The sequence below is a fragment of the Eurosta solidaginis genome, chromosome 4 (assembly GCF_040869045.1).
Source record: "Eurosta solidaginis isolate ZX-2024a chromosome 4, ASM4086904v1, whole genome shotgun sequence".
In the NCBI taxonomy this organism is placed as follows: domain Eukaryota; kingdom Metazoa; phylum Arthropoda; class Insecta; order Diptera; family Tephritidae; genus Eurosta; species Eurosta solidaginis.
In genome coordinates, this window is record NC_090322.1 from 36956495 (window position 1) to 36983679 (window position 27185).

General features: G+C 38.8%; 1 protein-coding gene and 1 long non-coding RNA gene across 3 annotated transcripts in view; one reads left to right on the forward strand and one right to left on the reverse strand.

Annotated features, from left to right (window-relative positions):
• The window catches only part of futsch, a 391676-nt gene extending 375291 nt beyond the window's left edge, over window positions 1-16385 (reverse strand). The window contains exon 1 of one of the 2 annotated variants that reach the window (XM_067781256.1): window positions 14801-16385. The gene's annotated coding sequence lies outside the window, so the exon portion shown is untranslated. Of the gene's footprint in view, window positions 1-2063; window positions 2285-14800 lie in introns of those variants that run through there. The other variant, XM_067781258.1, reaches the window with a different exon arrangement.
• The window catches only part of LOC137249612 (uncharacterized), a 428410-nt gene that overhangs the window by 282798 nt on the left and 118427 nt on the right, over window positions 1-27185 (forward strand). The gene's annotated exons all lie outside the window — the stretch shown is intronic.

Sequence of the window (27185 nt, forward strand, 5' to 3'; positions counted from 1 at the left end):
TTTATTGTAAAACAAATAAAGCACATTTCACGGAAATAACACATAAAAAAAAAGTAAACAAAACAAAAAAATTCATGTAAATTTGTATATACATAGCTAATGCCTATATCATACTTGCTTTTTTCCTGTATTTTGAGTTCTCGAAAGTATCAGGATGTAGAGCTGAGTTAATTTAGCCATGCCCGTCTATCCGTCTGTCTTGTATGCAAACTAGTCCCTCAATTTCAATTTTTGAGATATCTTGATACAATTTTTTTGATAAATTTGGTGAGCGGGTATATTTAGGTGTCCGATTAGACATTTGTCGGAACCGGCCGGATCGCTCCACTATAGCATATATCCCCCATACAACCCATTTTTCAGAAAAGAGGATTTTTGACATATCGTCCTCAATTTATCAGATTGAAGCTTCAAACTTCACCGTATGTTTTCGTATATAACGCATATCGTTGTATGAAAAAATGGATGAGATCGGTAGTATATATAGCATATATCCCATACAACCGATTGTTCAGTTAAGAAGCTTTTCATAACTACTGCCCTATTTGAAAAGCTAGAGGCTTCAAATTTCACCGAATGCTTACGTATATAGCAAATACTGTTGTCTGAAAAAATTATGGAGATCGGTGATATATATAGTATATACCCCATATAAACTGTCATTTCTGCCCCCTTTTTAACGGCTAGATACTAAAAATTTTGGCAGCCGAAGACAGTCGGCTATTTACTTGTTAGGCTTTAATTTGGAAAAAACTTCAGGATAATTTCAAACCTTTCCATTTCAAAATAGTTTTGGCAAAGCAGCTACACAGGCATTAAACGCAATGCTAATCCTGTACGCCGTTTTCCCTACTTTTTTTTTTTGGGTTTAGTGGAAGTAGCGTAGGACTCCCTTCTTCCATGAATAGCTACCCACTAAAACCTAAACTCCCACGGCCCGCGCAAATCTCCGTACCTGGTACCGCGTTTAGCATTACTTCGGGTACGAGTGCGCGCTACGTGAGCTATATGGCTACTCTAACGCTAATGGGCTAGGCATCCGTCTTTTTGTTTAATAGTAAGTCAATGCCTCACATATGTGCTGACCGTATCTCATCTGTCTCTTCGTCAGGTCACGTTATTGATGACATTGTCCGGGGATAGGTCGCCAAGTAGCCCTTCTACCCTCCTTCGCTGATGGGAGAAGTACCAGCATTGGAGGAAGGTGTGGCGTACATCGTATATTTTCCCACAGTACACGCAGCTCCTGGTTTCCCGTTTCTCTATTAAGGATGCGTTGGAAGAGATTCTATCCGCCTTTTCGAAAGTGAGGAAATTCAGTACCCATTCATTCCAGAACGCAGCGTGCCTAGTGCGTACTGATGATGAAGGCTTAGCACCCTTCGAAATGATCTATCTACGCAGCTGTGGCAGGTTGTCTGAAAAATTGTCTACTTACTATTCCAAAAACAAAATTTTTCAAATTTAGAAAAATTAAAAAATAACAATAATTATCATTAGAAAAAAAAATTATTGTTCTGGCCTTGAGCTCGAATCGAACCTTGAATCATTTATCAATAGGCCGATAAAAAGAAAAACAATTGCAAATAATTTTTATGTTTTTCAAGAATTTTGCTTTAATTTTGATTTAGTGGACATCCTTGTGCAATATTTAATTAAAAACTTTTTTCTTCTTTCATAATATTTTTTAGTTAGTAATTTTTTTTCTTAATTTCTTGTTGAGAATTCGAAATTAACGCTACATACACACAGCTCCAGCACAACTTGCACCTTCCACTCGGCACTCTAGCACATCGAATTTTTCACACAAATATATGCACTTCTCAAGAGGTGCCTGAGTATGTGCCGAAAAAGAGTAGTGCAAATCGCAATTCAAAAAACTATTGTACAAATACAAATCGTTTTAACTTAAGCACACTTGAGTGCACACTTGAAAAACGAATAATGAAATGCAAAAACACCGCAGAGACAAAGGAGAAAAGAAAAACGTATTAGTATTGCACTTGCACACAAACACAACGCAAAGCACTACAATTTGTGTAATATTGTGAACATTTAAGCACCTCGAAATCACGTACGACATATGACTTAATCCGCCTGTCAACACGTTACCACCCATTTTTAAAGTCCACTTTTTGCTTTGATTTGTTGGCTAAGCTTTAAAGTATGCCACAACTATTGAAGTTCAATATACACCTTGTACTAACGGTATATGTGCGAACTATTTAACATTTCCCAATAAATGCTTGGAGCAGAGAATTTTTTATATCGCGTGCACCGCACGAGTACTTCACAACGACTGACTGTCGCTACAACTGCACGAAAGGACTTCAGCTGTGACAACCGCATACTTCCATGCTAACCACACCGCATATTCCTCGTTAGTTGAACGCTTTCCACATATTCGTATTGCCGATTGGAAGTGACAAGCACATGTTAGTGTTGTAACGGTAGCTGTCATGCACGAAATTTTCGTTTATTTTTATTTAGTTTTGTTGAGCATGTTGACTTCTAAAATGGCTTCGGATTTTACCGTTGCTATAGGTGTGATTCAACGAGTTGTTGCCGCATAGCGGCGAATGCTGCCAGTTATTGGAAAATTAGCACACAAAAAAAAAAAAACAATTACGTAATTTCCAATGAGACTTAGGACATGTTGGAAAATTTTCCGGCACAAAATTTCCCGTGCAGCTTCACAACAGCAACTATAATAAACACCAACAAAATCTACCGAAAGGCACACTTAAGTAACTTATTTGACATGTGCTAGGAAGATTTTTGGAATATATGTCGTTAGTCCATTTGCTTTGGAAATCGTGCAGCCAGACTGGCGGGCAATTTTCGGCTTTAACTGATATGGCAGACAGCTATTGGAAGTTTCTTTACGAAAATTTTAAACGAAAAAAGTAGCTTTAAACAACTACAACAATCAGCTGGAGTTCATCGAAGTGCAGTGACAGCGTTTTGGCGTCAACGAGTCGCCTGCATAAATTGGAGTGTGAAATATTTGTGTGTGTGTGGTTAAGTTGAAAAGTGATTGAGTGAGTGTTTTATAATGTATGGAGTATGTAGCGTTCATTTTTTAAATTGGCAGTGTTGCATTTTAGAGCAGAGATATTGAATAAATTATTTAGTTAAAAAGTAAATAATTTGAGAAGAATTTAAAGTGAAACTTGGCAACATTGCTACGCTTTTTAGTACTGATGCCCCAAATCTATACTCAGTTTCTCATTTTATTTTTGTAACCAGCAGCTCTCCAGGGGGTAAAAGTTTCAAATTTTGGACGTTTGTCCAGATGTTCACACGGTTGCCTATTCGACTCAATCACGTCAGTACGGCCTTCTTGGAAAAGAGAGGGTCTTGCACCCTCTGAAAACAGTTTTTTTGAGTAATTTTTTAATAACTTTGTTACCCCAGCACTCCAGAACGGCTGAACAAATTTGGATAAAATGTGACGCAGAGATGAACAATAGTGTGGAAAGAGCTATATTTTTTTATAAAAAATGGGGGTAGGGTCCTATACCCCTTGCGAACAATAACTTTTTAATTAATTTTAGCCGATATAACTTTAAGTATATTGACTTTAACCAGTGAACAGTTTATGGGCTATATAAATAGCGGTATATGAATTTAAAACAAGTTTCTGACTCGCCTCCCCTCCCCTCTCCCCCACACTTTTTCTCTCAGGACCACTATTTTTAATGCTATAGTTCTTCCCGTATCTAGCCAGGCCAAATATATATGAGCATAGGCAGAATTCTAGGGAATTCTTGAAAAGTGAGCAGTGGAGACGTTCCCGCCCCCTCTTCACCCACCCGGCACTCTTTAACTGTTTTCAAAAATCGTGATAACTCTACGTCTATTCATCATAGCCTAATAATATTTGGTCGTATAGAACCAAAGTCAAATCAATTTTGGAAAAGCGATCTCAGACAGACACCAGATTATTGGGGATCATTTTCGGACCATTTCGGAATAGTTTTCGGACAATTTTTGGAATCATATCGGGTTGTTCGGGATAGATTCAGCCAGTTCGGGACTGTATTCGGGATCATTTCGGGACTATTTCTAGATTACTTTAGAATTATTTCGGAACCGTTTTGGGATTGTACGCGGAAATATCCCTAGATTATTTAGGGACCTTTTCGGCAATGTTTAAGGAACCTTTTCGGAGCTATATCAGCATTTCTTAGGACAACTTTGGTGTCATTGGAAATTGTGCTCGAAATCTTCTCGGAACCTTTTCACATCAATCTTTTTTGCAAAAAACTATTTCTGAGGAGCTTTTCACCCCACCTTTAAAAAAAAATCCGTCATACCCTTCCTCTAAAATTATTGTTGGTTTCCGGACTCCAGACTATTAGGCGAATATATGCGGTATAATGCAGGATTCTTTTCAATATTATTTTCTGGATTATTTTGGAACTGTGCTCAAGATCATATCGGGTTAGAGGCGTGTTAAGAATATAAGCAAGTAAAGTACGCCTGTCGTAAGGATGACATAAGCCCAATTGAATTAAAATGAAATGAAATATGACCTAATGGTCAACTTCCTTATGACCTTTTTAAATAGGACTTTATGGCCATTTGTAATATTTCCGTTTGACTCTTAGGCTGCTGAAGTGGCGACTCTGCAAATAGGGTTCGTATGGACAAGGCAGAACTCTTGGGAATGTTGACAACTTAAATATCTAAATAAAAATGTACTTCAATGCCTATCTTGCTTTCATTTTCTGCTAGGAAAAAGTATAAAAATCTAGAACCAACTCTTATATTCGAAAGTTCAGTCTGTTCAACTGAATTGAGGGGTAATGACGGAAATATTTTCAGACGTGCTAATATCAAGCCTAATTTCTGCTTCATTACTTACACTGAACAAAAAGTGGCGGAAACAAGAGGGCTATCTTCTAGGGTAACCAGATGTTAGCCCTTGTGGAGATATGATCATGCGCCTGGATGACTGGCTCACAACATAATTTATATCTATCGAACTCTTGTTGAGTTTTAAAGAGTCAGGCGCCTTCAGACAACGAAGTTCATTCATATGCTGGGGTTGAGAAAAAAATTTACTTATTTATTGTAAACAACGTGCATTGGTCTATGTATGGAATTTTAATACAATTATTGAACCTGCACCCTACCACGGACGAAGTAGTGAGGCCAAAGAGCTCTACATCAAAAAGCATAACGAAATGCTGAACAGGCTGTGCTCAATTGTCACCTAGCTGGACACCCTAGCAAACAACTGCTTGATCTAGCACGCCTCCAAGAGGGTTAAGGGAATATTTCCACAAACACTATGATGAGATCCTGGCAGCACAGCAGCATAAGTAGGCCCTAGGCAAAAGCCACAAGGGTTCGGTAAACGCCTTTACCAGGACATGCCCGGTTAGCCTTGTTACAATAGACAATATATCAAATATCCTACTCTTGCAGAAGTAGAAAGCACACTACCAAGGGAGACACCCCCAGCGGGTTATGGGGCTTAGAATATACGCGCGGCAGTTATGCCTGTCGTAAGAGGCGAATAAAATACCAAATTGATTCCAGGGGTTGTATAGCGTAACCCTTTCAAGGGATCTCCAGCGCAATATATAGCTTCTCCAACGTAATTGTCGATCTCACCTACCTGTGGCTAATCCTTTCGTTGAAGGCCGAAGCTTTGGCGACCACAAGTTCCTCTTGATCTTGGATGTGGGAGGGCGTTATGGCCTAGAAGGTTTCATGTGGTCATACCAAATCATTCCAGTGAACCTAGCGGGTTAGGGGGTCAGAATATACCCGCGGTAGGTATGTCTGTCGTAAGAGGCGACTAAAATACCAGATTCAAGGGGCTGTGTAGCGCAACCCTTCAGGTTGCCAGCGCAATATATAGCTTCTCCAAACCCAATTTTCAACCTCACCTATCCGCGGCGAATCCTGTTTCACTAAAAGACGAGGTTCTGGCGACCCCAAGCTCCTCATGGAACTTGGGGGTGGCGAGGGAAGAGATGGCCTGAAGGTTTAATGTGGCCACATAAATCATTCCCGAGATGGTCGGGCTAGCAGCTTAATGGTGCTGTGGTACCGGAGCGTATCGGATCTGTATCCGGCAAAGGACCATCACATCGATAACACTCCCCAAAATCTTCGGGGAGCAACCTTATCGTTACAACAACAACAACATTCCAGAGATGGTCGGGCTAGTACCTTAATAATGCTTGTTACCGGAACGTACCGGATCTGTATCCGGTAAAGAACCTTCAACAACGATAATACTCCCCAGGACCTTCGAGGAGTGTCCCTATCACTAGAACAAGAACAACAACCAAGGTAGACAAGAGTCACTTTGCCGAACTTCGTTCTGTATACTGTGACAGTTTAAACCCTTACTTGTCCAGAATCAACACCAACATACGTAATATGTGTCCTGCATGCGATGTATCCCACATGACATCAACCATCTTTTCAATTGTAATGTGGAACTATGCCTCTAACACCAATCTTCATATAGCCTGCTCCTGTTGAAACCGCTAGTTTGCTTGAGCTTCCGTTAGAGTACTTTGATGACAATTTGTGAGCGGTCGCACCCATTGAATTGGAGGCGAAGCACTGTTAACACAACAACAACCACCACGGACAATATATAGTGGTTATTCCGCGTAAAGCCTAGTTTAATCTAACCAAAGCCATCATGCATCAGATGGAAAGGAATGTCGCTACCTTCTTAGCACTGGCTTATATGTTGAGCTTTCAGAACTGTATACAGTTTTATCTAGTTCTAGATTTGAGAGTCTCGCGTCGCCTTATAAAAAGCTTAGTAAAAAATGCCTTCTCAAATTTCCTCATTTTATTACAAACACGGAATATCGAAGGATGAAACTCACAATGGACCAGGGGATTTGCATATCCGAAACCGAAACCTTCTTTTGAATCGGTTTCAAATCACGATTAAAACGATATATACCTTTGATACTTATTCCTTCTGATTCACAACTTATAGACTTTAAAAAAAACTATCTATCCCAAATTTCCCCACTTATCAGTACATACATTAATACGTACAACAACGTGGGTTGCTAACTCCCTTTTGGTGCACCCAGAAGGGCAATAGACAGAAATTGTATATTTGAAGGATAAGCGCTAAAATAAGCTCCTGTATTTTCATATTTATTCACACATGTACACACCCTTGTAAACAACCCTCAAAGTTTTATCCCTACTCATATTACCATTTACCATACGGATGACTCAATTTATTGCCATGCATAGTAGATGGCTTAAAAATAGTTGGGCAAAATTATTTGTTTACGCATTTAGGACAGAAATAAACATTTTGACATTTAATTAAATGATTTCTGATAATTACAAATGCTATGTAGTTCGAGTTGAACTCTGTGGCTCTTCATCGCTATGGTTGGGCTAGTCGTTTTATACCGGGCTTTGATCTAGTGGAAGAGCTTAGATACTAAATCATACCTACGGGTATTTTAGAAGGTACAAATAAGAGCCCTAGTCTGCGTGGGGTGCTCTGCTTACCACCCCATTCTTAAGAATCTGGATTCACCTTCGTCGGACCATTGCGGTCCGACTGCCTTTTTCGTTATGAAGTACGATGTTTTCATCCCGGATAGGGATTATTTGTTGAAGGAGCGACCGGACCAGGGCGATGGGCTTCAGATATACGTATACTGAATCCATCCTTTAGCATAGCCGATCATTACAGTATCTTCTATGCGGAGGTCGCTGCAACTAACGAGGCCATTAATCTCCTGAGAAAGGCTGTTCACGGCTATAACAACATTATTATTTATTTTGACTGCCAGGCTGCAATAACAACGCGTGGACCGGTCATCTGTAGGTCCAGGACAGTAGAGAAGTGCCGCAAATCTCTTAACGAGATTGCTGAGCACCTTCCTACGAAAACTTTCTTGATAGCTTCTTAATTTTTGCTAGTACGTGAGCCAATTTCTTCGAAGTTCATCCCCATCTTTAGAGGCGTGAAACATTTTTGTTTCTTTTTTGTTGAAAGGTGCGCCATAATTTCGTGTTCAACACTACACAGTAGAGTGCGTCGATTTATTAACCGATATCGTACCATTGGGATTTCGATAGGATTTGGGCTCAGGGAAAAAAAGTTCCACTACGCATACCCAAAAAAAAAATTTTCGAGCCTGCGAAACTTCATTTCTTTGACTTTTTGTCGACTTTGATTTTTAAGGTTTATTTATGACCTACCTACCGCTCGAGCACATGGGTTTTGGTCCCCTCTTAACACAAACATGCCTACTACATGAATATTCAAAGCCTTTTTTCCTTTCTTTTCCATTTGATGCCAGTCTTTAGACTCGGAGTTCAACTACAAAAATATATTAATTGCTCAGAATGTTCTTCCAGAAGTTCCCCAGCTTTCTCTTCACTCCCTCTCTCTCTAAATTAATTTCTTGAGACCCCTTGATCGCAAGGTGAAAAGAGGAAAGTTGTAGTGTAGTTCAAAAGGCTGCCCTGTGAACATGAAGCGATATAAATTTAGATACTGTCATTGCTGTTGTTGTTGTTGTTATCTTAAAGGTTAAAAGTAGAAACCACACAAGCAGGCTGAGACATTTTTATGGATAAGAGCAGTCGTTTGTGGGTTGAGTCCCGTACGATTCGATACTAGTACCTTTTTGTACCACTACGACGGGATCGCGAACATTTTTTCGAACCCTTGAGTCATCTGTGTACTATACTCGCTCTTACAGCGGTAATGTCTTGCAATGGAAATTTCTAATACCCTTAATCCGCTAGATGGAATTTAGCACTGGAGAGTCTCTGTCATTGCTTCTTATCAAGTATGCATAGCACTGGAAGAGAATAGCTTAAACTGCAACCGTGTTAACTTTTATATTGACAGCCAAGCAGCAATTAAGGAAACAATATCGCATAGCACAGCATCTAAGAGTGTGTTAGAGTGTAAGCAGTCTCTGGAAAGAATCGGGACAGGGAGAAGCATACATCTATATTGGGTCCCAGGGCACATGGATAGATGGGAATGAAAAGCAGATGAACTCGTAGACGTTCCAATTATATTGGGCGAAGGCGAGGGGTGCACATGTTCGACCAAGCGGGAAAGGCGTGGGTTCAAGCGCGGGGCTGTAAAGTGTCGAAGATTATGTGTAGGTCTTTCAAACTTAGACTAACAAAGTTGCTTCTATCATTAAAAAGAGAGTACTGTAGACTCATGACGGGTATTCTGACTGGACACTGCCTTCTGGCGTCACATGCCTTTAAATTAGGCTTGATCATTGAAAGCAGATGTAGGAAGTGCTGGTTGGAGGACTCTAAGACTCCAGCTATTAGGAGTGATACAGCTGCCAGATCTAGAGGCAGAAAGTGGCTTAAGTCCTAGAAAGCTGCTGGTACTTGCCAATAGGACGGAGTTATTTCATAACATAGGTCCTGGTTTTTGATAGGGGTTTTCAGTTTGATCGTTAAAATAAACTACTGGTAACACTACGCACTCACTCAATCTATGTGAGGTCCTCATGGACCGGCCAGTTCAACCTAACCTAAGTATCGGAGGAATTACTGTCGCTAAAGCTTGGTCGTAAAAAGCCTCACTTAAGATATGCCCAGTGCGCCTAAAAGTATACATGATTTAACGTATCTTATACTGTCAGAATGCATTTTCAGCTGATTCAAACTTTAACATTGCCTAGTACTGTGTAGCAGACAAATGCCTATAAGCTTTTGAGTCCACAGCGTATTATTTTTTGGACAATTTTTTGCAAATGAATTTTAGCGATTTCGGCTTATAGAATCCTTAATCCTGGTACTAGAACAGGCTAAGAAAAGAAATCGACGGTACATCAAGTGTACACAGATGCGACAGAATAAATAGACTAAGGAAACAGTAGACACTCAACTTACCTAATTGTGCTAGGGTGTAATCAACTCGCGTAGAGAGAGCAACCATTTTTAATCTTGTGGAACAAAGTTTGCATAACATACAACAAAAAGTTTTTTGGGTTCTACCAATTCCAAGCCCACTCTCAATACATGCGCACTCACACTTTTCTCTCTAATTGCATGCATACGCCTCTCCAACTAACCAGCTGCTAAAAGAAAATCAGCTGTTGGAATTTGTTAAATTCTTTAACAGTTTGATTTGCACTGTAAACGACAAAACATCTGATTTCAACGGCTGTTACCGACCATTTGGGAGAGTAAGCATTTGAGAAGTGAATCAAAATGCATGAGCAAAGTAGATGAAAGCAAAAATTTATTGCAGGTTATTGATTTTCCTACTAAAACAACAATAATACTTAACGATGTATATACAAGAGGGTGGCTTTACAACCGGTCGTTCAAACAGCTGATCTGTTGGAGGGCGAATGGAGAACGCATACGCACAAACAGCTGTGCAAGTGGGCGTGTATGTGTTGTTTGTAGATTTTTAGGTAGGTGTGTACAAACTATAGCCCATAGAATGAACGAATAAACAACGGTGAAGGCATAATACGGAAAAAGAATAAGATTTAGTAGTAGAATATGGCAAACAAAAGCGTAGTAAGAAATAAGTAGAGGAGCACGAACTGGTACTTGAGCTTAACGTACCTACATACATGTGCTTATGCGTGTGTGTGTGTGTGCGAACGAAATGAATGCGGCAACTGCTGATGAGGAAGGTTATGGCAAAAGCCGCATTAGGTTAAGTGGCGACACAAAGTTAACAACAACAACTATGACAGCTAATACAGCTGCGTCTACAGCAACAAATGTTGTACATTCAATGTGATGCCTTTTCAGAAAGTGGATTGAAATTTTCGATTTTTCCAGTAAATGCCAACCAAAGGTAGTTATAGCAACGCACACATGCATATAGCAACCTAGAAATATACATAGTTATTTAACAGCTGAGAGAGAACGAGAGTGAGCACCTAAAAGTATGCTTGCTTGAATAAAAAAAATGCTTGCTTGAATTGGAGCTAAAAAGGAGACCAAACGAAGCACCAGCAAATAGACAGATAGCGGATAAAGAAGTTGTTAGTAGGGCAATGAGAGTTTTTTACGGAAAATTCCATAAAGTGATTGGAGTTAGAAGAAGTGGTTGAAGAAGTAGAGTGAGAAAAATGTATGTTATGAAATATTTTTTCGGTGAGTTGTTAGATTTTCTTTCTTTTTCTGTAGTTGCAGTGAATGTATTTTTATTTACTGTTAAAAATAGTTATTATAATCTCTTAGAAATCTGAAAGTATATAAGATACTAGAAGACCCGGGAGACTTTCTTCTGCCCTAAATTTGGCCTATCTGCATACATTTTAATAAGCTTTTTCCGTCTGACTCTGCCCTCCCCCCTCTTCACTTTTTCCTAATCCTTTTATTCACTCCTCCCTCCGTCTTTTTCGTTTCATCTATCTCCATCTTCGTCTCATTCTATCTCTTTCTCAATCTCCTTCTCTCTTTTCTCTTCTCTCAATTTCTTCTCATTCTTCTGCATCCCTTATTGCCTGTCCCAGAGGGTGGTATGTATTTTATTCCAGTCCCAGTCCCAGTCCTAGTCGTAATCCTAGTCCCAATCCGTCTCTGGATAATATATTACTCTGTACTAAAGCACTCATCAACAGCTTTCATTTGATATCCATATTGTATAAACACTGTCTAGGCATTCACTGGCCCATGGTTTGGCCTATATCTCGAGACCCTGTTCGTCGATCGCAACCAAACCTGTAGTAACCACCACGTGAGGTTTACGCAACTTGTGTGAAAGCTTGAACAAAATCGACCGACGCATCTCTTCAAACACCGGCGACCAACTAACACACATTTTAGCCTTTCTTTTTATATATATAGATTTTTATTTTTCACACTTCACTATAATATTAAAACGAAATGCAGATTTTCGTTGCTTTTGAAATTCGGCTTAAATATTGCACATGGAACAACTAAAGACTCTCCTGAATTAAAAAAAAGATGTCATATTACCTCTAAATCGCGGCTCCCCACCTTCTCGGCGGGCCTGGTGGTGTGCTATACTTGATATCATTCGCTATAATATTCTTTATTGATAAGCACCACCTGAAAATGTGAGTGCCGGTGCGTGCACGTAAAATTTTATTATTACGTATAAACAAATAAAAAAATATGCAATCAAATAATATTGCGACTATAAACTGAGATATAACCCACCTATATTTCAAGTTATATCGAACTACACACGGGGTGCAAAACAAATTCAAAATCGGTTCAGTAGTTTAGGAGTCCATCGGGAACAAACATAGTGAAACATGATTTTTATATATAAGAACTTTTCTTTGTTAGAAACCAACAAATTACATGTACACTTATCCAGAAAATATGGTTACCGTTGCGTATACGTAACATTTTTGTTTCATTTGGAATCTAATATACATATTAACTAGTAAGGAAGGCTAAGTTCGGGTCTAACCGAACATTACATACTCAGCTGCCAAATTACAGCTTGCAAAACTTTCAAATTGCCCTCTTTTAAAAGTGGGAGGTGCCACGTCCATTGTCCAAAATTTTTCTAATTTTCTATTCTTCGTAATAAGGTCAACCCACCTACCAAGATTCATCACTTTATCCGTCTTTGGTAATGAGTTATCGCACTTTTTCGGTTTTTCGAAATTTTCGATATCGAAAAAGTGGGTGTGGTTATAGTCCGATTTCATTCATTTTAAATAGCGATCTGAGCTGAAGGCCCAGGAACTTACATACCAAATTTCATTAAGATACCTCAAAATTTACTCAAGTTATCGTGTTTACGGACAGACGGACGGACGGACGGACATGACTAAATGAATTTCTTTTTTCGCCCATATCATTTTAATATATGGAAGCCTATATCTTTCTCGATTATTTTATGCCGTTACGGGGTACCGTTATGCGAACAAAATTAATATACTCTGTGAGCTCTGCTCAGCTGAGTATAAATAAGGCGAATATCACATGGCTTTAGAACAATTGTTCTAAAAATGGCACTCTTCTTCTTCTAAAAAAAGCTTAATACGATTTTAAATAAAATGTCCTAAGACTTAAATTTGTTTAACAATTGGGAGCGAAGTATTGTCTTTACTGAAAAATTTAGGACCTTTCCAGATTATCGGTACTTGGAATAATCTTACGGCAGATTTTTTTGTTTTTTATGCTAAAATGTTACTTCCTATGGCCCGCACGATTAACCGTATCTGGCATCGCATGTAGCATTACATCCGATACGGGTGCACACCATGTGAGCTCCCTTGCTACTCTCACGCTAATGGGCTAGGGAGCTATCTATCGTTGTCTGAGAAGTATATATATGCCTCACATATGTGCTGAACGTATCTCCTATGTCGCTTCGACAGTATAGGCAGTTCAGGGTTTCAACCTTACACATTCTTGGGAGACATTTGCGATTCAGTTCAGGAATCAGTTCCCTGTTCCACCTTCTTGCGGTGCTATTGTTCCACTGCTATTACCAGCGTCGGTTCTTTTCTTCTCTTGCATCTCTCCAGATTTCTGCTTCATAGAAGAGTATAAAAGCAGAGGCTGCTGTAAGCAGTTGGCTTTGTACAGCCTGTAATTACCATTAATCTATCCAAATCCTGTATTATGTACGCAGCCCTTTCGCAGGCTCGCCGTATGTGCTCCGAGAAGGTGAGCTTACTGTCTAGCTTCACTTCCAGATATGTCGTGGAAGTTTGTGTTTTCTTAAGGATGTTGATCTTCTTTTTTGCTGCTGCTCGCTGAAGATCGTGATCAGTCATTCATCTATTTATACTGCGCATGACTTGGTTTGGTTTAACCTATGCCAGCTCGCAGCTTCCCGCTGTTATGAAAATTGCCACGTCGGCCCGGAAATCAACTAAGAATAAACTTTCTGGTTTGTCCAATCGAAGAATACTGTCGTAAGTAATGTTTCAGAGATCGGAGCCTAGTATAGGCTCCTGGGCTGTTTCACCTGATATCTTAAATTTTCTTCGACCCTGGGTGGCTTCGTAGATACCGATCTCTCAAGTAGTCCCTCATAGTTTCTAGCAGGTATTGAAGTACCCCAAAATAGCGGTTTAATGCTTGTCGCACTGTGTAGAGGGAAGTTAGGCCTTCTTTGTAAACTTTTTCGGCTGACCAATTCGTTCTTTAGAGAAACCTCAACTTCATATACTTTTTAAAGTTTAATATGGCTGATATGTAATCTGTTTTCGCATTTCCTTTGGGGATCATTCCTGCTTATATACTCCCCAAGTCTGATGGCTGAGCTAGTAGCTGTCAGGTGTATATGGAGGTCCAATAGCAGATGGTTAAGTATAACATTTAGAGCCACCGTTGAACACGAAAAATGAGTTCTAAAATAGTTCTAAAAATGTACTATCTTTAACTGTTACTGCTGAATTTTCGTCTTTCAGTACTCTCCTTTTTTGCTGATGCTTTTTTGCTCTCCTTAACCATGGATTAATAATAGGATTTTGACATAAGTTGCGCATAGTTTTAGGCGCATAGCCTTTTACATAACTTAAATCTTGTCATCTGTTATAAAAACCGTATAAAATCGACTTGAATTAAAACAAAAACTTTTATTTAATCAAATCTCTTTTTTTTAGTTATGGCTTGTTAAGCGATTAAGAAGTTATATTGGTAGGCTAAACTTTAACAATCCGGTGCTTTGTATCTAAAACAAAGTATACTTTTAGGCAGTTTGTTTATTTCATTGAATTTTTTAGATACCATATATACTTTATCGGTATTTTTCACTTATATGGAATTTCTTTTCTTGCACAAAATTTATAAAAGTAATTTTTTAGTTTGAAATTTGCGAAAAGAAAGTTATATATTTTACCTTTTGTATTTTGCAGCTCTCTCTGGTGTTCTCTTGTGATTTTATTTAATTAAATTTTTGTTTTACTATATTTTTAAACCTTAAGCTTAAACTTTTAATATGGATGGAGAAGAAGAAGCACACAGTCAATTATGGCAATTCAATTTTAAATATTTATATTATTTACTTTTTAAATTTTTTTTTTTTGTTCTTGTTTTTTATTTCTAGCGTCTATTTTTCCTTGAAGCTGATATAATGTTGCAAATAATGCGGAAATATTTTTCAAAATTCAATTTTATTATAAAGCTTGAATTAGATATATGCACAATTTTTGGCTGAATATTTAATTTTCCTGAATTTTTTTTAAATAATTTTTTGCATTAAACAGCGCAAAATGGACAACTAGCGTTTAGCGCTTATTTTGAATATTTTTGAATTTAATGTGTATTTTTAAGAATTTTTTGCAATTTTGTAGAATTCAAAATTTTTTGAAATCAATTTTTTTGTTTTATTAAACTTATATATATTTTTTTAATTTTCCTGGATTTTTTTTCTAAATTGATTTTTTAGTTTTCTTTTCTTGCTCTCAATTTAAATGCTCTCGCAACGGCTTCACTTTGGGTTGTGTCTTTTCAAGCGACTAAGCATTGATTGCACATAACCTTACACAAATGTACACAAACACATAGGCAAGCACAGTTTTACGCATACAGTCTTATTAATTAATTTTGCTTGCTTTATTGGCTTTTGTTATTAGCTTGAATGTGTGTATTTAAATAAGCAAATTAGCGTTCAAGAAATTAGCATATATTTGGCAGAATAATTTTATTTTAAAAATTTTATTATTTGGCGTGACTAAAGTCCTTGGGTATCTATGGAGTGAGTGTGGAGTTTCTTTTACTTGTTGGTGACTCGCGTTTTTTGGCTGTTGTTGTTTTATAACTATTCGTGGTAGTTGCTGTTGTTATTTTGTTGTTGTTTTTCTTGGTTTTCTTACATTGAAACCGAAATAAACTTTAGACGGATATTGATTTTTCTTGCCTGTCGCTGCTGCTGCTGCTACCTTACTCAACTTCACTTACGCTGCTGAAAATAATTTTTTTTCCAAGCAGAAAAATTTCTAAGTTTTTCACTTTATCTAATTATTTAGATGTACTCTAATTTTGTGCAGCAAAAATTTATTTATTACACAAACTGCAATTTACTTGCATACAAAATTTGGTCAACTCCAAATTGTAGCACACTTTTAGGCGTACAATCCTTGAGCGAATTTTTCTTTAAACCAATCACTTTTTTCTTGTAATTGTTGTTGTGTGTTATATATTTTAACTGCTGCTGCACGCTTACAGCTGAAGTTGTCCACTATATCCGGTTGTTTTATGATTTTATTTTAAATTAAAAAATCAGCAAAATGATTTGAATTTTTTTCACAAAAAAATTTTCGTCAAACTTTGTGTCAAGACAGACTAACTTCCATGTGAGCTCACAGTTCGCTTAATACTGATTTAAGCAGGAAATCGTTAGCAGTCTTCTTATGTCCATGAACGCAGCTGATAGAGAAAGAAAAAAATATATATCTGTAACGGTAACGAGCTGTCAAAGCGCAGCAAGAAAGAGTACACAAACCAGAAAATCAGTGTGAGAGCGAAGAAGTGCTGTGCTTTTGTTGTTGGCGCACAGAAAACAAGTGATACTCGGAAATTCAATTTACTAGCACAATTTTGTATACTTGTATATAGAAAATTACAGATATTTTTACGCTAAATATGCGCTTGTTGTTGTTGTATGCTACTAAAGCATTCACAGCGCAGGCTCGAGTTTTTATTTCATTTTTTTTTTTTCATTTATACCTTTACGCATCTCCTACCCCTTTTGCAAACTGTCATACAAAATTTGACAGTCATTTTCTTTGACAGCTGTCACATCAGCTGTTTGGAAGCACGCGGGCACAACAAAGCAGTCAAAAAAGAGAGCGCATGTAAATTGAAGTGCTGCAGTAAAAGGTAGAACAAACAAGTAAGGAAGGCTAAGTTCGGGTGTAACCGAACATTACATACTCAGTTGAGAGCTATGGAGACAAAATAAGGAAAATCACCATGTAGGAAAATGAACCTAGGGTAACCCTGGAATGTGGTTGTATGACATGTGTATCAAATGGAAGGTATTAAAGAGTATTTTAAGAGAGAGTAGGCCATAGTTCTATGGATAGACGCCATTTAGGGATATCGCCATAAAGGTAGACCAGGGCTGACTGTAGAATTTGTTTGTACGATATGGGTATCAAATGAAAGGTGTTACTGAGCGTTTTAAGACGGAGCGGGCCTTAGTTCTATAGGTGGACGCCTTTTCGAGATATCGCCATAAAGGTGGACCAAGGGTGACTCTAAAATGTTTGTACGATATGGGTATCAAACGAAAGGTGTTATTGAGCATTTTAAGTGGGAGTGGGCATTAGGTCTATAGGTGGACGCCTTTTCGAGATATCGCCATTAGGGTGGGCCAGGGGTGACTCTAGAATGTTTGTACGATATGGGTATCAAACGAAAGGTGTTACTGAGCATTTTAAGAGGGAGTGGGCATTAGGTCTATAGGTGGCCGCCTTTTTGAGATATCGCCATTAGGGTGGGCCAGGGGTGACTCTAGAATGTTTGTACGATATGGGTATCAAACGAAAGGTGTTACTGAGCATTTTAAGAGGGAGTGGGCATTAGGTCTATAGGTGGACGCCTTTTTGAGATATCGCCATTAGGGTGGGCCAGGGGTGACTCTAGAATGTTTGTACGATATGGGTATCAAACGAAAGGTGTTACTGAGCATTTTAAGAGGGAGTGGGCATTAGGTCTATAGGTGGACGCCTTTTCGAGATATCGCCATTAGGGTGGGCCAGGGGTGACTCTAGAATGTTTGTACAATATGGGTATCAAACGAAAGGTGTTAATAAATAAAAAAAAGGGGGAGTGGGCATTAGGTCTATAGGTGGACGCCTTTTTGAGATATCGCCATTAGGGTGGGCCAGGTGTGACTCTAGAATGTTTGTACGATATGGGTATCAAACGAAAGGTGTTACTGAGCATTTTAGGAGGGAGTGGGCATTAGGTCTATAGGTGGACGCCTTTTCGAGATATCGCCATTAGGGTGGGCCAGGGGTGGCTCTAGAATGTTGGTACGATATGGGTATCAAACGAAAGGTGTTACTGAGCATTTTAAGAGGGAGTGGGCATTAGGTCTATAGGTGGACGCCTTTTTGAGATATCGCCATTAGGGTGGGCCAGGGGTGACTCTAGAATGTTTGTACGATATGGGTAAATAACGAAAGGTGTTACTGAGCATTTTAAGAGGGAGTGGGCATTAGGTCTATAGGTGGACGCTTTTCGAGATATCGCCATTAGGGTGGGCCAGGGGTGACTCTATAATGTGTTTGTACGATATGGATATCAAATTAAAGGTATTAATGAGGGTTTTAAAAGCGAGTGACCCTTAGATGTATATGTGAAGACGTTTTCGCGATATCGACCAAAATGTGGACCAGGTGATCCAGAAAATCATCTGTCGGGTACTGCTAATTTATTTATATATGCAATACCACTAACAGTATTCCTGCCAAGATTCCGAACGCTGTTGATTTCGCCTTGTAGAACTTTTTCATTTTCTTCTACTTAATATGGTAGGTGTCACACCCATTTTACAAAGTTTTTTCCAAAGTTATATTTTGCGTCAATAAACCAATCCAAATACCATGTTTCATCCCTTTTTTCGTATTTGGTATAGAATTATGGCATTTTTTTTTTTTCATTTTTCGCAATTTTCGATATCGATAAAGTGGGCGTGGTCGGATTTCGGCCATTTTTTATACCAACATAAATTGAGTTCAGATAAGTACGTGGACTAAGTTTAGTAAAGATATATCGGTTTTTGCTCAAGTTATTGTGTTAACGGCGGAGCGGAAGGCCAGACGGTGGACTGTGTATAAAAACTGGTCGTGGCTTCCCCCCATTTCGCACATTTTCACAGAAAACAGTTACCGTCATAGAATCTATGCCCCTACCCAATTTAAGAAGGATTGGTAAATTTTTGTTCGACTTATGGCATTAAATGGGCGGCGCCACGCCCATTTTGAAATTTTCTTTTATTTTTGTATTTTGTTGCATCATATCATTACTGGAGTTGAATTTTGACTTAATTTACTTATATACAGTAAAGATATTAAATTTTTTGTTAAAATTTGAATTAAAAAAATTTTTTTTTTAAAAAGTGGGCGTGTTCTTCATCCAATTTTGCTAATTTTTATTTGGCGCATATATAGTAATAGTAGTAACGTTCCTGCCAAATTTCATCATGATATCTTCAACGACTGCCAAATTACAGCTTGAAAACTTTTAAATTACTTTCTTGTAAAAGTGGGCGGTGCCACGCCCATTGTGCAAAATCTTACTAATTTTCTATTCTGCGTCATAACGTCAACCCATCTACCAAGTTTCATCGCTTTATCCGCCTTTGGCAATGAATTATCGCATTTTTTCGGATTTTCGAAATTTTCGATATCGAAAAAATGGGCGTGTTATAGTCCGATATCGTTCATTTTAAATAGCGATCTGAGATGAGTGCCCAGGAATCTACATACCAAATTTCATCAAGATACCTCAAAATTTACTCAAGTTATCGTGTTAACGGACAGACGGACGGACGGACATGGCTCAATCGAATTTTTTTTCGATACTGATGATTTTGATATATGGAAGTCTATATCTATCTCGATTCCTTTATACCTGTACAACCAACCGTTATCCAATCAAAGTTAATATACTCTGTGAGCTCTGCTCAACTGAGTATAAAAAGTAGCTAAGTAAATTGCTGGAAAGCGCCGCTATGTAGATGTCATATACCATGAGAGATATTTCTCTCTTGATGCCCCCTCTCAGCATGAATTTCCTATATATATTTATTGCTTCATTTTTGAGTTTGTCCAAATAAGGCATTTTGTGTGAATATATAACAAATGTTGAAAAGGCTCCATCTCTCTCTTCTTCCTAATCTATTCCTCATGCTTTCCACAACCATGGCTTATTTTCCTACTTACTTCTCTCATTCTCTCTCAGCTCTACTTTGGCAATGCATTTAATTATTCTATTGCGAAATTTTCGTTTTTCATCCTCCTAACATACATTCGAAATAATGATGATCAGCTGTTTAATTCGCAAGGCTAAATGATTGAGAATAATGTGGGCGTGACATGTATATATGCTAATACATATATATGGTTATAAATATATACTAATGATTCTTATTCGTTTGTCTAGGTTAGCACATATGTTTCACCTATGGTGCCTTGATGCAAATACCCTGAAGAAGATGAGATTAACGGTTTCGGCTTTTTTCGAATAAAACTGAATTAAATAATTTTCATTGAGTAAAGCTGTTGGGTTTTAAGCAGAGTATTCATGTCTCGCCCTGCACACATCTACGTTATCCCAAAATGTCGTCTATTAGGTGCTTCCAACCTCCACCCATTTTGTCCTAGTGACAACTGGTAAGGCTTCGGTGACCAAATGGAGCGGCGCGCTTTTTCTCCCTCCTATGACCTAATTTTTCTTCTTCTCCTAGCTCACTTCGGTACTCCTTTTCTATTGCATTCACGACCAAGTTTCTCATGAACCAGATGGCTATTGTAGCAGAAGACCGACCATACGTGACGAAGACTAACACCTTGCATAAGATGCCCCATACTTTCATTTATCGAATATGGCGGGTCTAGAGCGGACAACTCGATAAAACCCGTATTACCTACTGCTATCCGGACGGTGATCATGGGATGAATGGCTATACGTTAGTTTATCATATTACAGTGGCCCCCAGATACCTGCCCTTTTCTAGTTATAAGAAGTGTTAGCTGGATATTGGGGGTTACGTCACAGCTGATCTACTTCTTCCTATACTCGTGGGTAAATTTATGAAATACAGTATGCTTGCCACAATCCCTGCGCATCTAGAAAGATAGTGCGACAACAAAGGACTTTACATAAAAACTATGCATGCCACAACCATCATTTGACAGGGCCCTCGAGTGGAGTGCTCATGTAGAACCTTAAGTAAAGCAGCAAGAGCTTTCTTCGCCTACACTCGGCCAAAAAATGAGGACTATTTCCAAAAATGGTATACAGGACACTTAATACTGTTGCGAAACCAATCGTTACCTATGCTTCCTTGGTTTGGTGGCCGAAGAACGGACAAAGAACAGCAATGACAAAATCAAGCAAACAAGAACGTCTGTTGCTAATGCACTTTATTCGTTAGTGGGAATAACTCCCTTCCCTAAAGAAAAGGGCAACACTGGTTGCACTAAGACTTCAAAATATCCGTGAGCTAAAGAGCGAAAACATGACATACCATATACAAGTACTAAGGAAATTTTAAGGAGATCCCGTATCAAAACAACTTGATGCAAAAGTCCCTACGCTCAGAATATTAAAGAAAAATTTGGTTTCCATTGTGGGCACAACTCTTTGGATACAGTGAATCCATATACTGAACCTGACTCAGAGTTCCAATGGGATGCAACCCTACCATTTCTCATACAAAAACAAGCTTGCATCAGAGAATGTCTACGAAGGGGCTTACCATCGAGGAGTTTCCTAATAATATCGAATATCCAGGCAGCCTTATGTGCCTTGGAGTCTTACATAATTACTTCTAAGCTAAGGGATGAATTCAGGGGAGTCCTAAATGATCTGGGAGCCAAAAAAATGTTTTGTTGGGATGGATTCCCGAGCATCAGGCACATGGAAGTAATTAATAGGAAAACTACCTAGCCAACCAGAGTACTATTGCAGAGCCCTTCTCGGGGCTAACAAAGGCACACATTAAGGAAACCAGTAGTAACTGGGAAAAAATTAGTTAAGAAAATACTGGATTGAATGCCCAGGGCAAAGACAATCCAAAATGTTTATACTCCCAGTTATGAAGGTATAAAGCCAAACTCATTAATCTAAGAAGAGAGGACTTACGATATCTACAATATCACTTAAGCGGCTTAAATCTTTCGGATGCCCAAATTTAATGGAGAGCTACTTAAATCCCAATTTCAGCAAAGTCTAGAAAGTCAAGCATGAAGTGTCTTGACGATTTCAACTCCTTATCCCCCATACAGCTGCAGCAAGAGGGGTTTCCAGTATGTTGAAACGTACCTTGGTGAACCCAATAATTTCAGCAGACCGCACCGGCATACCCATCCCACACTCGATCGCACAACATTTGAACTAAAGTGATTAATACCCAGGTAACTTTAACTTGCGCCTCACACCGAGCTTCCGACAAAAAACTCTTTCTCCAATCTTTCCGTCCAACTTTTACCCATAAGTGAATCAGTTAATCAGTCCACTACTTCATACAAATTCCCTTCTCCACTCCGCTCTCATGGAGATAACTGTTTTGAAGCTTGTCTAGAGCCTGTTGTTGGCACACAATAATCTGTTTTGTGTGTGATGAAGTCAAGGTTGGTAAGAATACTGGAATGCTCTATATGAGAAAGCTCGTAGCCCATGTCACGAGGTCTGATCAGTTACCAAGCCACAACCGCCTTGTCCCCAATATTCGCCAAATGTATGTTCAGTACGACATTCAATGCCAAGATAGGGTCGTTCAAAGAGCACCGCTTACACCAACTAGGGCTGTACGATGTATTGACAGTAACATTTTTGTTATACTCGCCGTGTTAAATGCGTCACACCAGACTACTTCCCCATAGAGCAAGATCTGCTTGACTACCTTTTCACAATACCAGTGTACTACCCATTTTAAAAGCCCCCAGCCACCCCAGCGAGTTAGGGGGCTTAGAATATACCTGCGGCAAGTATGCCTGTCGTAAGAGGCAACTAAAATACCAAATTGATTCAAGGGGTTGTGTAGCGCAACCTTTTCAAAGGTTGCCAGCACAATATACAGCTTCTCCAATACAATTGTCAACCTCGCCAACCCATGGCGAATCCTGTTTCTTTAACAGCCGAGGCTCTGGCGACCCTAACTTCCTCATGGATGGGAGGGCGGGATGGCGTATAAGGTTTCGTGTGGTCATACTAAATCGTTTCCGACATGGCCTGACTAGTACCAACAACATTGATAACATCGCAAAAGCCCTTGGGGAGTTTCCTTATCGCTACAACAACAACAGAGCCTCCAGCCCTTACCGATGGCTCCTTTGCAGCAGTACAAGGTGACCGGGGCCTTTCTAACACTATCATCCACATTTCTTACTTACTAAGTTGGCGCTTAACCGTTTCAACGGTTATGGCCGTCCAACAAGGCGCGCCAGTCGCTCCTTCTCTCTTCCAACCGGCGCCAATTAGTCACACCAAGGGAGTTGGTCCTTCCAACGGAGTGGGGGCCGCCCTCTACCTCTGCTTCCATAGGCGCTGCGTTTTAATTCGCTGGACTATGTTGATGTGAGTGTAGCTCGTACAGCTCATCGTTAAATCTTCTTCGATCATCCACATAAACTCCCTAGAAAAGTTTCCTATCACATATAATCCCTTGATACATAATCCTACTGGAAAGTACCAACAAGAAAGTACCCAAGCTAGTGTGTTCTGGAAACGGAGATCTTGTATCTCCCCGTAAAGAGAACTAGCACCGTTTTTCCAGGGTAAATTTCCAGTCCATTTGACCTAACCCGCCTCGTCACCGAGTTCAGTTAGTCCTGCAAAATATCGCACAGGGTGTCCGGAAATTTACGTCTGAAAACAATTGCCATGTCATCCGCAAACTTCCTTGCGATAAGAATTTGCGCTTGTCTTATTCTACGCTTTAAAATGCCACCTTCATCCAAGAACCGTTTTTAAGTTCTTAGATATTGTAGCTGGGGTAGCGTGCATCTAAGTTTGTTGATGACATTGCAGTGCAAATGTTAATACGCCAAATATCTCGAAAAACGTCGTACCTCTGAAAGAAAAAATTACCCATACAGAAAACTTGAACTAGCTTGTCTAAAAACCACAAAAAAAAGTATTGCATAATTTAAGGGGAATTTATTAAGCCATTAAAATATATAGCTAACTACAATTTAATGCACGAATAAATGCAAACTATTAAAGAATAGAGGAATGGAACATAAATACAATTGCCATTTCTTCTGGCTCATAATTTCTATACAAACTTTAACACGCACACCTGAAATGCCACGACACACAAACACAAACAAATTAAAGGGAATAAAACCCAAAACAAAACCTTAGAACGTATGCACTCCCTGCAGTAAACGCTATTGTACTTCACAGTATAATTTTTTATGACCACACAATGGCTATTCGTTACAATGAAAAATTTAACAATGCATGAAAGATTATCTACATCTATAGACACACACACACATGCATACATACATTTATTCTTATAACAATATATTACGTGCGGTCGAACACGAACTAAAGCACGCACCTATACACATACATACCTCACTGTCACACCGGCCGGAAGATCAAATTTTCGTAGCGATGTTGTCAGCAGCCATTTGAACGCCTATAAGTATGCAATGAAAATGTTAACTTACTCAATTTAAACTAGTTGCAGGGGGAAAGTGCGGAAATATTACTTGCACATCAACTATGAACCATGTACACAAATATGTATATGTTTTTTTTTTAATGTTAATTAGTTGCATATGCATGTGTGTGTTTTATAATTGTCATTGGCATATTCTATATAATTTATTCATTATACCATCATTGTAATAATTAAGCCAGTAATGTTGGTAAAAAGTGTAACAAGCACGAATACAAATAATATGTGAGTAGCATGCATATTAAATAATTTATAGAGAAACGTAAATAAACACAAAAATATAAACAGCCTCTTACACAAAAATGGGAACACGACAAAATGAAAAAAAATTTGTTTAATACAAGAGAATATGAACCGTTGTTTCATGATCCAGCTCACAAAAGCGACAGATTTGCCTATCGGATAGACTTAACTTACTAACTTAAAGACTACAATGTCGCATATATTACCCCAGTAAGAGTTCGTAGTCCTGCTTAGAATAATGAGGTTGGCTGTCAATTCAATCCAATGTTGTGTGTACTGATTAATTTCCCAGCTAATTATGGTCTCCCGGCGGCCACCGTGGTGTGATGGTAGCGTGCCCCGCCTACCACACCGTATGCCCTGGGTTCACATCCCGGTCAAAGCAACATCAAAATTTTAGAAATAAGGTTTTTCAATTAGAAGAAATTTTTTCTAAGCGGGGTCGCCCCGCGGCAGTGTTTGACAAGCGCCCCGGGTGTATTTCTGCCATGAGAAGCTCTCAGTAAAAACTCATCTGCCTTGCAGATGCCGTTCGGAGTCGGCATAAAACATGTAGGTCCCGTCCGGCCAATTTGTAGGGAAAAGCAGGAAAAAAATAGGAGCACGACGCCAATTGGAAGACAAGCTCGGCCTTAGATCTCTTCGGAGGTTATCGCGCCTTACATTTATTTATTTTTTTTTAATTATGGTCTCCCTAGTGTGTGACTTTGTAAGTCCACAGAAGGGATCTGGACCATAAAATGCTGCTACAGCACCTTTTTGGCTAGGATGTCTGCATGTTCATTATATTCATATTCCTGATGTCTGGGAAGCAATATTAACAAAACTTTTTGGCTCCCAGATCTCTTAGGACTACAATACATTTATTCACTAGTTTATAAGTAATTGTGTAAGGCTGCAAGACACGTAAGGCTGCCTGGATGTCTGCAATAATGAGTATAATCGTCGAGAACGAGCCTCTTCGTAGAAAGTGTGACTCAGAGTAAGTTTATGGATTCACTGTTTCACAAAAAGTCCCGTCTACAATGGACCTCCCAAAATATTGTGAGATTCTGAGCATAGAGCCAGTGCATTACGTTGTTGTAATATGGGATTACCTATTCATTTCCTTATTACATTCGTATGCCCTGTCATGTTTTCCATCTTTAGCTCAGAAATATTTTGAAGCCTTAGTACAGCAAGTGCTGCCTCTTCCTCTATAAGAATAGGGAAGGAAGGTATTGCTACTAAGGCAATAAGCGCGTGAGCAGAGAACGTTCTCATCGCACCTATTCTGCCAGCACAAACTAGCCGATGCAGTTTGCTTAGTTTTGTTAATACTGTTCTTTGCGTGGCCTTCGGCCACCAAACTAAGATAGCATAGCTGACGATTTAATTCACAAAAGTATTAAATATCCAGTATACCATTTTGAGAGATAGCCCCATGGCTTTCCAATGGAGTCGAGTGCGGAAGAAACGAGCTGCTGTTGCTTTGTTTTAGGTAGCATCTAAATGAGCATTCCACGTGAGGGTTCTGTTAAACGTAATCCCTAAGTATTTCGCTTTCATTTAAAATCAGATTTTGGTGCCACTAAGGAATGGTTCTGGCATGGATAGTTTTCTTCTGCGGGTAACAGGCACTAGCACATTCGATTGATAGACGGTCTTTTGATATCACACCCCCCTTTTATGATGTGTATGGCTGTCTTGCATGTAATTGCATATACTTTCCTCGTACATCTCTATCATGGAGATTGCTAAATCATCTGCGTACCTAGAGTCCACAAGAGAGGGGAGAGTACACCTCTTGAGAGAATTCCCTAGTGGCCACAATTGATTAGTTGTCCCTCCCAGCCACGGTTGCCACTTTTGGTCCATTTGGTCCGCTGGTCCCTTTTTTTCAATGTTGGTCCTTTTTAGGCAGCAGCCAAAATGTAGCCGACCAATGACATTTCATAGGAGATATTTTAGGCGAGGCATTAATAAGAAAAGTGATGGATCTAAGGGCAAACACATTACACGGACTTATCAGAAAAAATTCGTGTTTTAGTATCCAGATATTTCGATCGGTTATCAAACACTTTACGTGACAGATTTTTTTCACAAGTTGAGCTAAGAAAATTTTTCTCAAATGCACGTGTGCCTCTAAGATATGGAGCCATTACGATGGCCGTCGAGTTAAGATTTGAATTGAAAACTAAGTAAAATAATGAAACTAATTGGTTTTATGTTTGGTAACACTTTCAAATTTTTTTACAATCCTATGTAAAAATTGGAGGAGTATGGTAGTGTTAAGGCACGCCGAATACTTGAACACTAAGTAGCTTGGCATAAGAAATATTTTAAGTGTAAGTAAGGCAGGAATAATTCTTGAAAGCGATAACTTTATAAATTAAAAACGAATCGCGATTGAACAAATTTACTTTTATATTCAGATTTTGAAGCAAATGTAAAAAAGATTTTATTTCGAAAGAAGTGTTTTGTGTTTTATTCTCGTAGGTACAGAACCCCATAAACTTCAATAACAACGATGTTAACTAATTTCTAGTACCTACTTAAATGTAATCAGGTTCCGTTATTGCACAGTGGAAACTTTTAAGACGTTTGACTTTTAATCTGAAGCCTGGGGCTAAAT